This window comes from Oryx dammah, unplaced genomic scaffold (genome assembly GCF_014754425.2).
Source record: "Oryx dammah isolate SB20612 unplaced genomic scaffold, SCBI_Odam_1.1 HiC_scaffold_23, whole genome shotgun sequence".
In the NCBI taxonomy this organism is placed as follows: Eukaryota; Metazoa; Chordata; class Mammalia; order Artiodactyla; family Bovidae; genus Oryx; species Oryx dammah.
In genome coordinates this window covers 47,584,908-47,597,022 of record NW_024070207.1, presented here as the reverse complement: position 1 = coordinate 47,597,022, position 12,115 = coordinate 47,584,908, and positions in this window count along the sequence as shown.

Sequence of the window (12,115 nt, the reverse complement as noted above, 5' to 3'; positions counted from 1 at the left end):
AGAACTAAAGAGGCTCTTGATGAAAGTGAAGGAGTAGAGGGGAAAAGTTGGCTTAAATCTCAACATCCAGAAAACTAACATCATGGCATCTAGTGCCATCATTTCATGGCAAATAGATGGGGAAACAATGGAAACAGTGACAGATTTTATTTTGGGGGGCTCCAAAATCACTGCAGATGGTGACTGCAGCCATGAAATTAAAAGACGCTTGCTCCTTGGAAGAAAAGTTATAACCGACCTAGACAGCATATTAAAAAGCAGAGACATTTCTTCGCCAACAAAGGTCCATCTAATCAAAGCTATGGTTTTTCCAGTAGTCATTTATGGATGTGAGTTGGACTGTAAAGAAAGCTGAATGCTGAAGAAATGATGCTTTTGAATTGTGGTGATGAAAAAGACTCTTGAGAGTCCCTTGGACTGCAACTAGATCCAGCCAGTCTATTCTAAATGAAATTAGTCTGGGATATTTGTTGGAAGGACTGATGCTGAAGCTGAAACTCCAATACTTTGGCTAACTGATGTGAAGAACTGACTCATTTGGAAAGACCCTGATGCTGGGAAAGATTGAAGACAGGAGAAGGGGATGACACAGGATGAGATGTTTGGATAGCATCACTGACTGGATGGACATGAGTTTGAGTAATCTGTAGGAGTTGGTGACGGACAGGGAAGCCTGGTGTGCTGCAGTCCATGGGGTTGCAAAGAGTCAAACATGACTGAGCGACTGAACTGATGGGGAATTTATAGTAGATGTTTATTTAAAGTTCTGCAGTTTATCTTTTTGGATTATCATGAAAGTGTGAAACGTAGCTTTGAACATGCCACTTTTGGAAGTATGATTCTGATAGAGATGTTATTTCTGAATAGACTGCTGTGTTTTATTATATTTGATATTTGCGAAAGGGTGTTTTTTTTTTTTAATTTAAATTTATTTATTTATTTATTTTTAATTTTTACTTTACAATTCTGTATTGGTTTTGGGTGTTTTGATCAGCTATGATCACCACATCAGGATTTCCAAACACTCTGCATCAAAAGGCAAATTTATTCTGCCTATACCTACTTCTGCATAAAGTCTAGTCAGTTGTGAGACCAAGCTCACTTGTAGAAAACTTCTATAGCTCCTGCTGTTTGATCTGTATTGTATGCCAGAAGCACTTTGCTTAAGTTTCTAATAGAGCAATTGTTTCTTTCTTGCTTTTTTTCATGGTGTACATGTTCCTCAACTCTCTGAGGTTGCAGGTTCCTTGAAAGCAGAGATTATGCACTAGCCACATCCAGATCCCTCATGAATGAGTCACGCAGTGGAGACTCCATAAATAACCTGTTGAATTGAATCTTAAAAAGTAACCCATTCCTCCCATCAGCAAGGAGTTAACAATTTGTATATCTTGATTGAGGACCATTTGCTTTCTGAAAATGACCCAGGGTAGAAAAATGGAGGAGACCAAGCCTATTCCTTCAGCTCATTTCAGTTCACTCACTCAGTCATATCCAACTCTTTGCGACCCCATGGACTGCAGCACTCTAGTCTTCCTTGATCATCACCAACTCCCAGAGCTTTCTCAAACTCATGTCCATCAAGTCAGTGATGCCATCCAACCATCTCATCCTCTCTTGTCCCCTCCTCCCACGTTCAGTCTTTCCCAGCATCAGGGTCTTTTCTAATGAGTCATTTATTCACATCAGGTGGTTCAGCTTCAGCATCAGTCCTTCCAATGGATATTCAGGACTGATTTCCTTTAGGATGGACTGGTTCTATCTCATTGCAGTCCAAGGGACTCTTAAGAGTCTTCTCCAACACCACAGTTCAGAAGCATCAATTCTTCAGTGCTCAGCTTGCTTTATGGTCCAACTCTCACATCCATACAAGACTACTGGAAAACAATATGTTCATTTTCGTGTGCTTCCCTGATAGCTCAGTTGGTAAAGAATCCACCTGCCATGGAGGAGACCCTGGTTTAATTCCTGGATTGGGAAGATCCACTGGAGAAGGGATAAGCTACCTATTCCAGTTTTCTTGGGCTTCCCTTGTGGATCAGCTGGTAAAGAGTCCACCTGCAGAGTGGAAAACCTGGGTTCGATTCCTGGATTGGGAAGATCCCCTGAAGAACGGAAATGCTACCCACTCCAGTACTCTGGCCTGGAGAATTCCATGAACTGTATAATCCATGGGGTCGTACATGACGGAGCAACTTTCACATTCACTTTATAGTGTGCTAAATATAGACACAGCCAAGAGATTCATGGAATAACAAGCAAGCTCTTGAACACTTAGGGCCAATAATAATAAGCAGACAAATAGAAGATAGGCCAGAAGTTTCAAAACACCTATATTTTATATTTCTTTGAATTATGGTCTTTATTTGGTATCTTATGTATTACTAACCAGAATGGTATTCATATTCAGGAATATAATATATAACATACTTTGCAAAATCCTTAAATTCCATACAAATGAGATCTATCATTATGTCTTTGGTGCATTCGCCTCCTTTGGAGAAGGTGATGGCACCCCACTCCAGTACTCTTGCCTGAAAAATCCCATGGATGGAGCAGCATGGTAGGCTGCAGTCCATGGGATCGTGAAGAGTCGGACACGACTGAAGCGACTTAGCATTAGCATAACATTCATGGGAAGAGGGTCCTAAAGAAGCAACTAAAAATCCCCTTAGGGGAAAGACTGTATAAAGATCCATTTGAAATGATGGCAAACAGAACAACTGACTCGGTAATTTAGGATTTTGTTTTCCTGTAACAACATTTTCAGTGAAGTATTTATTAGCATTTCTCAGTACCTAAAGAGAAGTTGGCTTCCCTGGTGGCTCAGATGGTAAAGCGTCTGCCCACAATGCGGGAGACCTGGGTTTGATTCCTGGGTCAGGAAGATCCCTGGAGAAGGAAATGGCAATCCACTCCAGCACTCTTGCCTGGAAAATCCCGTGGATGGAGGAGCCTGGTGGGCTACAGTCCGTGGGGTTGCAAAGAGTTGGATACGACTGAGCAACTTCACTTCACAAAGAGAAGTACCCATAGTTTTAAGAAAATGTCGTCAAAGTTGAAGGTTATAATTGAACTGATAAACTATTCAGCTGTGTTGAAATTGAACTCTAATTTGCACCATAACCTTAAGCAGATCTCTTCTGAAAACAAGCAGAAAAATCAATGCACCCCTTTTTGTATAGTGCAGTTACAATTAAATATGAAATGAAAACCACTTGACTTATAAGGGGTATATATATTTACAAATAAATCTTTCCTGATGCACTATTGTTTCTGCATATTTACAAAGCTTAATACATTACTTTAGTCCACTGAACAAAAATAAATATAAAGTAGCTTATTATTAGAAATGTGTTTCAGGACTCTCCTTATAACTTAGAAAACAGTCATTTGTGAACTAAGTTAAAAGAAAGTGGTAAAAAATTGTTTAATTTGAAGGGAAAAGCAGCCCATCTGTGAAGATAGGAGACCTGGAAGAAACTGATCTTTATACCAGAGTTGTGCTCAGATGCTGCATTTGTGAGCCAAAGCCTGTTAAAATCATTTCATTATGAAGTGGGATAGTGATTGAAAAGCTACACAAGAGGAGAAAATGGAGCTCTAAACAGCCATGGGCCATGCTCTACCAGAGGACAGAGGATCAAACCATTTACCAGTCAGCTACTTTTCTTGTATACCCAACTTTATATCTAATTCTAGAGACACCATTTATACTTTCTTGCATTTAACAAACCGAGATGTATCTTGGAAGAAGATAGGCATGTTGTCTTTTGTCAGGCAAGGAGAATTATACAACAAAGAGAACCTTGCATTTCAGACAGTCCAGGAAAGTCTTGACTTTAAAACTCACTCCATTATCAGATGGTATGTCCCAGTTTTTATTCAGCATATATAACAGATATAACTGAGAGTTTCTCCTTTTTATCTTTTAACTGATAAGAAATACAGAGTGCTCAAATCAGAGCCCAATTATGGTAATCATTTCATATGACTGATAACATCAAGGTCATTGCTTCCATTTAATTGATTTTATTCTAGCTTTATTTTTGCTCCTCCTGTTTTGCATTATGGGCAGATTTGAAAGCCACAAATCATTTTTTTGAAAGGCAATAGAGCATCATCATAAATAAATAATTTCCAGAATCCTTTGGAAAATTCTCTCAACTCTTTCATTCTTCCCTTAGCTTCTTTAATATGGACTGTGTACTTTAAGAGAATTCATGTTTTGTATTTTAATTTTTGTTCTAGAACTGGCTTTCTCAGACTTCAATTCATGATTCCTGGGAGAGCTGTGGAAAAAAGAAAACCTGTAAGTTCACAGTGTTATTGTTCTTCTATTTGATGTTTTTCTATAAACAAAGAAGTGTTTTCAAAGTTACTCATTTCCACTAAAGTGGGGATAAACTTCTAGATAGAAAGACAATGAAGGGATTTAAAGGTCACTGGGTAGGAAACTTTTGTACAAATATCTGTCATTGTTAAGCCAACATCCTTTTTAAAAATGTAACTGCCTCAATGAGATAGATTATATTTCTTGCCCACATATCTCCTCTGAACTTTGAGGCCATGTTTTGATGGCCTATTTAAAATATCCACATGGATGTGTCCAGAACTGCTTATGCTTACCATTCTAGTCCATTATCTTCCTGTCCCCACCTGTTGTAATGCGGCAGCCTCCTAACTACTCAAGCCTCTAATTGCTTTCCATACAGCAGCAGGACTGATTTCTTCAAATTGCAAATCTAACCATATCCCATTGTCATCCACAGCCTTCTCCAATTAAATATCTTCACAGCATTATTTGGCTAAAAGAAAAAAAAAAAGAAAGAAAGAAACCTTTATCATGATGTCTTAAATAGCTGAGTCTGTGGCTTCCACTTACCTGTATGGTTTCATTTTCAACTATGCTCTCCCATGATTTCTGCTGTAGCCATGCTGGCCTCCTCTCATACCCTTTTGACTGGAATAGTCTTCACTTCATCTTAATATCAGTTTTTAGGTATCAGCTCAGTCATTACACTTCAAAAGTGCACCTTCCCTGAGTTCCAAGATGAGGTCAGATCCACTCATGACGTCAAAGCCTTCTCTTTGTGATTATTTTATCAATAGCTGTCTCTCCCTAGTAGATTTTAAGCCACCATGTTGATAACTGTGTCTGTTTTTGCTCACTGTTGTGTTTCCATTGCCAAACCCAGTGCCTGGTACATAGGAGGTGTTCAGCATAAAATTTGTTGGCTGAATGAATGAGGATTAATAGAAAGATGTAAACCATTCATTTTGTAATGAAATTTAATGCAATCCTCCTGCTTTCTCTCTACAACCCAGCTCTCAAAAATTTGACAGTGAAGTTGAAGGGGAAGAACATGCTTTAGAACTATGAGCTTAACAAGGAAATGTGGGCGAAACATTGTGGTAGGAAAGAATGGGCTTTGGATAATTCCAGGAAAATCTGCCAGGTGCTAGGTAACTCGGAGGTAGAAAGATCCAAAAGCACACATCTTTTTGCAATCCTTTGGAGATTCAGCTGCTTTATTGAGGCTTGCATTCTAACTATGTCCTTTAACAACCATATGGAATGTTTAAACTGTTGAGTAATTTGCAGTGGCTTTTTGTGCAAGTTATTGGTCCCAGACGTCAGTGGGTAAGTAAAGAACTATTTGCTTCTGTCTTAAAATGTAATTTTGAAAATGAGATTTCTAGAAACTGAAAGTTTTATGAATGCAAATGGAACCTGGCTGAAGCTCTAAGACAGCAGAATTCTCAATCTCCTTGAAGGGGTATTGTCATTTTCTACAGAAAATTTAAATGCCTGGGATTAAATATGCAATGTCATTGGTGGTTAAAGTAATCTTCAACAGAAGTCATCAAGGGAATTAACAATTAAAGATGAAACTGACTAAAGCCAGATCCGTAACTCTCTGAGTGCTCCTCCTGAGGGTGGTGAAAGTGAAAATGAATTGTGATGGCCAAATAAGAGGCTACATAGGCTATATTAAGAAAATATGAGGGGACTACTTTTAACTAATAGGATCCTTCTAAAATTCATTTCTTTAGTGGTGGTTTTACATTATTTTACAGTTTTCTGTTTTAATCTGTAATTAGTCCTCAGGTGGCCATTATCATTAATTAAGAGAAACGGCATTATAGTGTCACCCAGTGGGAATTGTGAAGAATTTGATTATCTTAGAATTGAAAGTAAATATTCACACTCATATTAATTTAATTTCATCATGGTTCTCCTTGAGTTAGTAGCATTTATTATTTCACTGATGAGAAAAAAGGAATTTACAGCATTTGAGTATTCTGAGACTTCTTTTTTTTTTTTCTGAGACTTCTTAAAGAGTGTGAATTGTTCTAAAGGTTGGTTCTATTGATAAAGAAGTTGGTAATACATTTGCAACAGACTTTGTAGAAATCGTGCAGAAGAGCAGAAGATTCTAATTAAAATGGGGATATGAAGTTGAGGTATAATTATGAAAATTGCTCTTATTAAAACATTATTATACTTAATACTACACCTTTGTAAAATATGGCTTTAAATGTTGAAGTGGAAATAATTGCTTTTTATCTTGTGAAATATTTTATTTTTCATTTATTCCTCTACACTGAAATAAATATAGCAATTAGATGACACTTGATGCTGTAACATGATAAAAATATTTCCTGTTGTTAATTTGATACTGAAGCTTGCATGGTTTTCAGGCTTTTCAGAAGTGTTTCTCTAACTGTTATTTGTACAAATATCCACATAGAAAATAGTGGAGGTATCTTTGAGAATTATTGAGTATGACTTTTGAGACTTGGTTAGTAAGAGAAGTGAGCATTATAGGCTATCTGATGTGCATGAGACAAGACAACAGCAAAAAAAAAAAAATAGAATCATTTTCAAAATAGGTAGTAATCACTACATTTTAGAATCCATTGAGGAATAATTCCAGTCGATCTCATGTTGACTCAATTTTGCTTTTATTCTTGCTAGAGTAGTCAATGCTGCTGCTAGGTGACTACTTTTCATGCTTTTCATAGCAGAGGAAAACAATAGGCCCTGAACACTTTTGGCCACGATAACAGACTCAGGCTACATTGACCACAGTGGAGTCAGAAACAGGCATAATCATAACCATTTTCTTTTAACATGTACTTTATAGAGACAATGCCTTTTGCCAAGAATCACTTTATTACATACATTACAAATACATTGCAGGCCCATTTGCAGTTACATGTCTTCTCACCATAAGTTACATTGTTTCTTCTCTCTACACTCCATTTCCTTCTATACATAATATCTCACCTCCTTAGAGAAGACTATCAGTTTATTATCGCACCCTCGGTATTATAATATATTAATATACACTAAGATTAACAAATGTAAAGTTTGCTGTATGTTTTCACCCCCAGATGAGTGGTACATAATGATAATTAAGTTTAGCACCCCCTCCCTCAGACACTAGTTATTTTGCCAGAACCTTCCTTTATACAGGGCTCCAGGCAGCTGCTACGAATAAATAGGTGTGACTTGCTTAATGAGATGAAACCCCTTTGCTCTTGTGACCTTCTACATCAGTGCTTTTAAACCTCCTTTACTCCATAGTGCATGCAGTAAAAAGCCACGTGTGTAACACTGTGCCATGAACAGATAAGGCTACTCAGGACTAGAGACGTTGAGTCCACAGGTTAGTGGCTGCCTCTCATGCTCATGGGATCAAATAAGTTTGAACCTACTTGGGAAGCTCTGATCAAGGTATTTGCATAGTTTATCAAAAGGTAGGGACAACAATGGCACGGGCTAGATCTGACATCAAGCATGGTTTTCTTTCTAATATACATGCTGTGGTTTTTAGTAGCTGTCTATTTGTCTTGAATAGTTCAAAACAAGTTTACAGCATTACCAAAAACTTTTCTGAATGACATAGATCAGATAAAAAGATTTTGGAGCCGACTTATCTGATATATTTATGGCAAAGCACTTCTCAAACAAAGGCTTTGTTTTTGAGACACCTGAAGATTTTCTGTTATCATATACTCTTGTCTACTCTCATGCTAATGATCACATTATTTGCATATATTTGACTGTAAGTTGAAATTAGCTACTGAGAACCATCATCTTAAATCTGGCAGTCATATAAAATGATAATGGTTTATAGTGATATCCGCCTTGGCTTTGGAACAATATCCCTTTCAGCTGCTGTGTCAAGGTGATATGTATATTCAGTGGTTTATTAACTCTGATGTGTTGACTGTCTACCCTTGTAAACAATTATTTTAAGTTAATCTTTGAAATTAATGATTTGAATCTGATACCCAAATTGGTTCAATTTTATGTAATATAGGTAATATTTTTCAAATGTTTTGAGGTGCCTTTTTTTTTTTTCACTCTTCCTTGTGTTCAGCCTGCACCTCCAGTAGAGTCACCCATTGTCAGAAAGAACTAGGTGTGGTGGTAATGGATTAAGATTATTATGGTAAGAAAGAAAAGAGCCAGTTTTCAGGTTAAGTTCAGTTCAGTCTCTCAGTCGTGTCCGACTCTTTGCAACCCTATGGACTGCAGCACACCAGGCTTCCCTGTCCATCACAAACACATGGAGCTTATTCAAACTCCTGTGCATTGAGTCAGTGATTCCATCCAACCATCTCATCCTCTGTCGTCCCCTTCTCCTCCCACCTTTAATCTTTCCCAGTATCAGAGTCTTTTCAAATGAGTCAGTCCTTCGCATTAGGTAGCCAAAGTATTGGAGTTTCAGCTTCAGCATCAGTCCTTCCAGTGAATATTCAGAACTGATTTCCTTTAGGATGAACTGATTGGATCTCCTTGCAGTCCAAGGGACTCTCAAGAGTCTTCTCCAACACCATAGTTCAAAAGCATCAATTCTTTGGCGCCCAGCCTTCTTTATGGTCCAACTCTCATATCCATGTATGACTACTGGAAAAACCATAGCTTTGACTAGACGAAACTTTGTTGGCAAAGCAATGTCTCTTCTTTTCAATATGCTGTCTAGGTTGGTCATAGCTTTTCTTCCAAGCAACAAGTGTCTCTTAATTTCATGGTTGCAGTCACCATCTGGAGTGATTTTGGAGACCAAAATAAATAAAGTCTGTCACTCTTTCCATTGTTTCCCCATCTATTTGCCATGAAGTGATGGGACCAGATGCCATGATCTTAGTTTTCTGAGTTTTGAGCTTTAAGCCAACTTTTTCACTCTCTTCTTTCACTTTCATCAAGAGGCTCTTTAGTTCTTCTTCATTTTCTGCTATAAAGGTGGTGTCATATGCATATCTGAGGTTATTGATATTTCTCCCAGCAATCTTGATTCTAGCTTGTGCTTCATCCAGCCCAGCGTTTCTCATGATATACTCTGCATATAAGTTAAATAAGCAGGGTGACAATATACAGCCTTGACATACTCCTTTCCCAACTTGGAACCAGTCTGTTGTTCCATGTCCAATTCTAACTGTTGCTTCCTGACTTGCATACAGATTCTCAGGAAGCAGGTCAGGTGATCTGGTATTCCCATCTCTTTCAGAATTTTCCATAGTTTGATGTGATCTACACAGTCCAAGTTTTTGGTGTAGTCGATAAAGCAGAAGTAGATGTTTTTCTGGAACTCTCTTGCTTTTTCGATGATCCAATGGATGTTGGCAATTTGATCTTGGTTCCTCTGCCTTTTCTAAATCCAGCTTGAACATTTGGAAGTTCTCAGTTCACATACTGTTGAAGCCTTGCTTGGAGAATCTTGAGCATTACTTTGCTACTATGTGAGATGAGTGCAATTGTCTGGTAGGTTGAACATTCCTGGCATTGCCTTTCTTTGGGATTTAATGAAAATTGATGTTTTCCAGTCCTGTGGCTACTGCTGAGTTTTCATTAGCATTCCCAAAATAGGGTACAGTGATCCTGCAGGGGTATCTTATTATAGCTTCTTTCTCTGTATGGACACACTGCAGAGGAAAAAGAGTATGGCATAATTCCCAGGATGGGACACCTCAGAGAATACCCTGTAGAAATGTATAGCATCATCAAAATGTCCCTAAACTTGTGACATCTGAGCTGCAAGGTGCCCCACAAGTGTAAGGTTGGACACACCTGAAGATGATGTCCCAGATCTAGATTTAAGTGCCACCAACCCCACACATCCCAGAGTGAGGAAGAAGCCAAGACTTCTCAGGGTCATTAATAGTTGAGTTAACTGGTGAACTGAAGTTAGCCTGGGTTGATTAAAATAAGCCATCAAATGCAGAGGTCTTGTGGTCATAGGCTATGGACCACCAGTCCAGGTGTCTGCATGCCAGACAAGATACTGCAGGGAGGTAGCAGTCGCATTTAGGCATGCCAATCACAGGACAGGACCAGAGGTGCCACACTTAACTGGAGACCAGAGAAGGTTCAGAGTATAGCCTACTGTCCGTAGGAACTTCCCCTACTGCTGATATGTAAACTAGATACAAAAGTTGAAATAAAGAGAATACGGTGGGCCTGCTGAGAGCAGGCAAAAGCATCCTGATAGGGACTTTAAGTGTTAGATTAAATCCAGAACTTTGGATCTACTTCAGACAAAAGTAAAGGTTCTCTTCACCTTGAAAGAAACAGACATGTTCAGAAAAGAAAAAAAAAAAGGTTGATTGAGGTATAACTCACATATCATCAAATTATTTTATGTATGCACTTTTTAAAATTTTTTAATAAATTTCCAGAGCTGTGCAAATGTCATCAAATGCACACTTGATGAAGAATGTGATGGTGGCAGAGAAGCTGACCATTAAAAATTAATTAAATGTAAAATTTTCTTTTCATTGCAATGATGAATGGAATTGTTTCCTTAATTTCTTTTTCTATTTTCTCATTATTAGTGTATAGGAATGCAAGGGATTTCTGTGTGTTGATTTTATATCCTGCAACTTTACTATATTCATTGATTAGCTCTAGTAATTTTCTGGTGGAGTCTTTAGGGTTTTCTATGTAGAGGATCATATCATCTGCAAACAATGAGAGTTTTACTTCTTCTTTTCCAATTTGGATTCCTTTTACTTCTTTTTCGGCTCTGATTGCTGTGGCCAAAATTTCCAGAACTATGTTGAATAGTAGCGGTGAAAGTGGGCACCCTTGTCTTGTTCCTGACTTAGGATATATCTACCTAAAGAAACTAAAGACCTATATATAGAAAACTATAAAACACTGGTGAAGGAAATCAAAGAGAACACTAATAGATGGAGAAATATACCATATCCATGGATTGGAAGAATCAATATAGTGAAAATGAGTATACTACCCAAAGCAATCTATAGATTCAGTGCAATCCCTATCAAGCTACCAGCGGTATTTTCCACAGAGCTAAAACAAATAATTTCACAATTTGTATGGAAATACAAAAAACCTCGAATAGCCACAGCAATCTTGAGAAAGAAGAATGGACCTGTAGGAATCATCCTGCCTGACTTCAGGCTCTACTACAAAGCCACAGTCATCAAGATAGCATGGTACTGGCACAAAGACAGAAATATAGATTAATGGAACAAAATAGAAAGCCCAGAGATAAATCCACACACCTATGGACACCTTATCTTCGGCAAAGGAGGCAAGAAGATACAATGGATTAAAGACAATCTCTTTAACAAGTGGTGCTGGGAAAACTGGTCCACCACTTGTAAAAGAATGAAACTAGATCACTTTCTAACACCATATACAAAAATAAAGTCAAAATGGATTAAAGATCTAAATGTAAGACCAGAAACTATAAAACTCCTAGAGGAGAACATAGGCAAAACACTCTCCGACATAAATCACAGCAGGATCCTCTATGACCCACCTCCCAGAGTAATGGAAATAAAAACAAAAATCAACAAATGGGACCTAATTAAAATTAAAAGCTTCTGCACAACAAAGGAAACTATAAGCAAGGTGAAAAAACAGCCTTGGGAATGGGAGAAAATAATAGCAAATGAAGCAACTGACAAACAACTAATCTCAAAAATATACAAGCAGCTCCTGCAGCTCAATTCCAGAAAAATAAATGACCCAATCAAAAAATGGGCCAAAGAACTAAATAGACATTTCTCCAGAGAAGACATGTAGATGGCTAACAAACACTTGAAAAGATGCTCAACATCACTCATTATC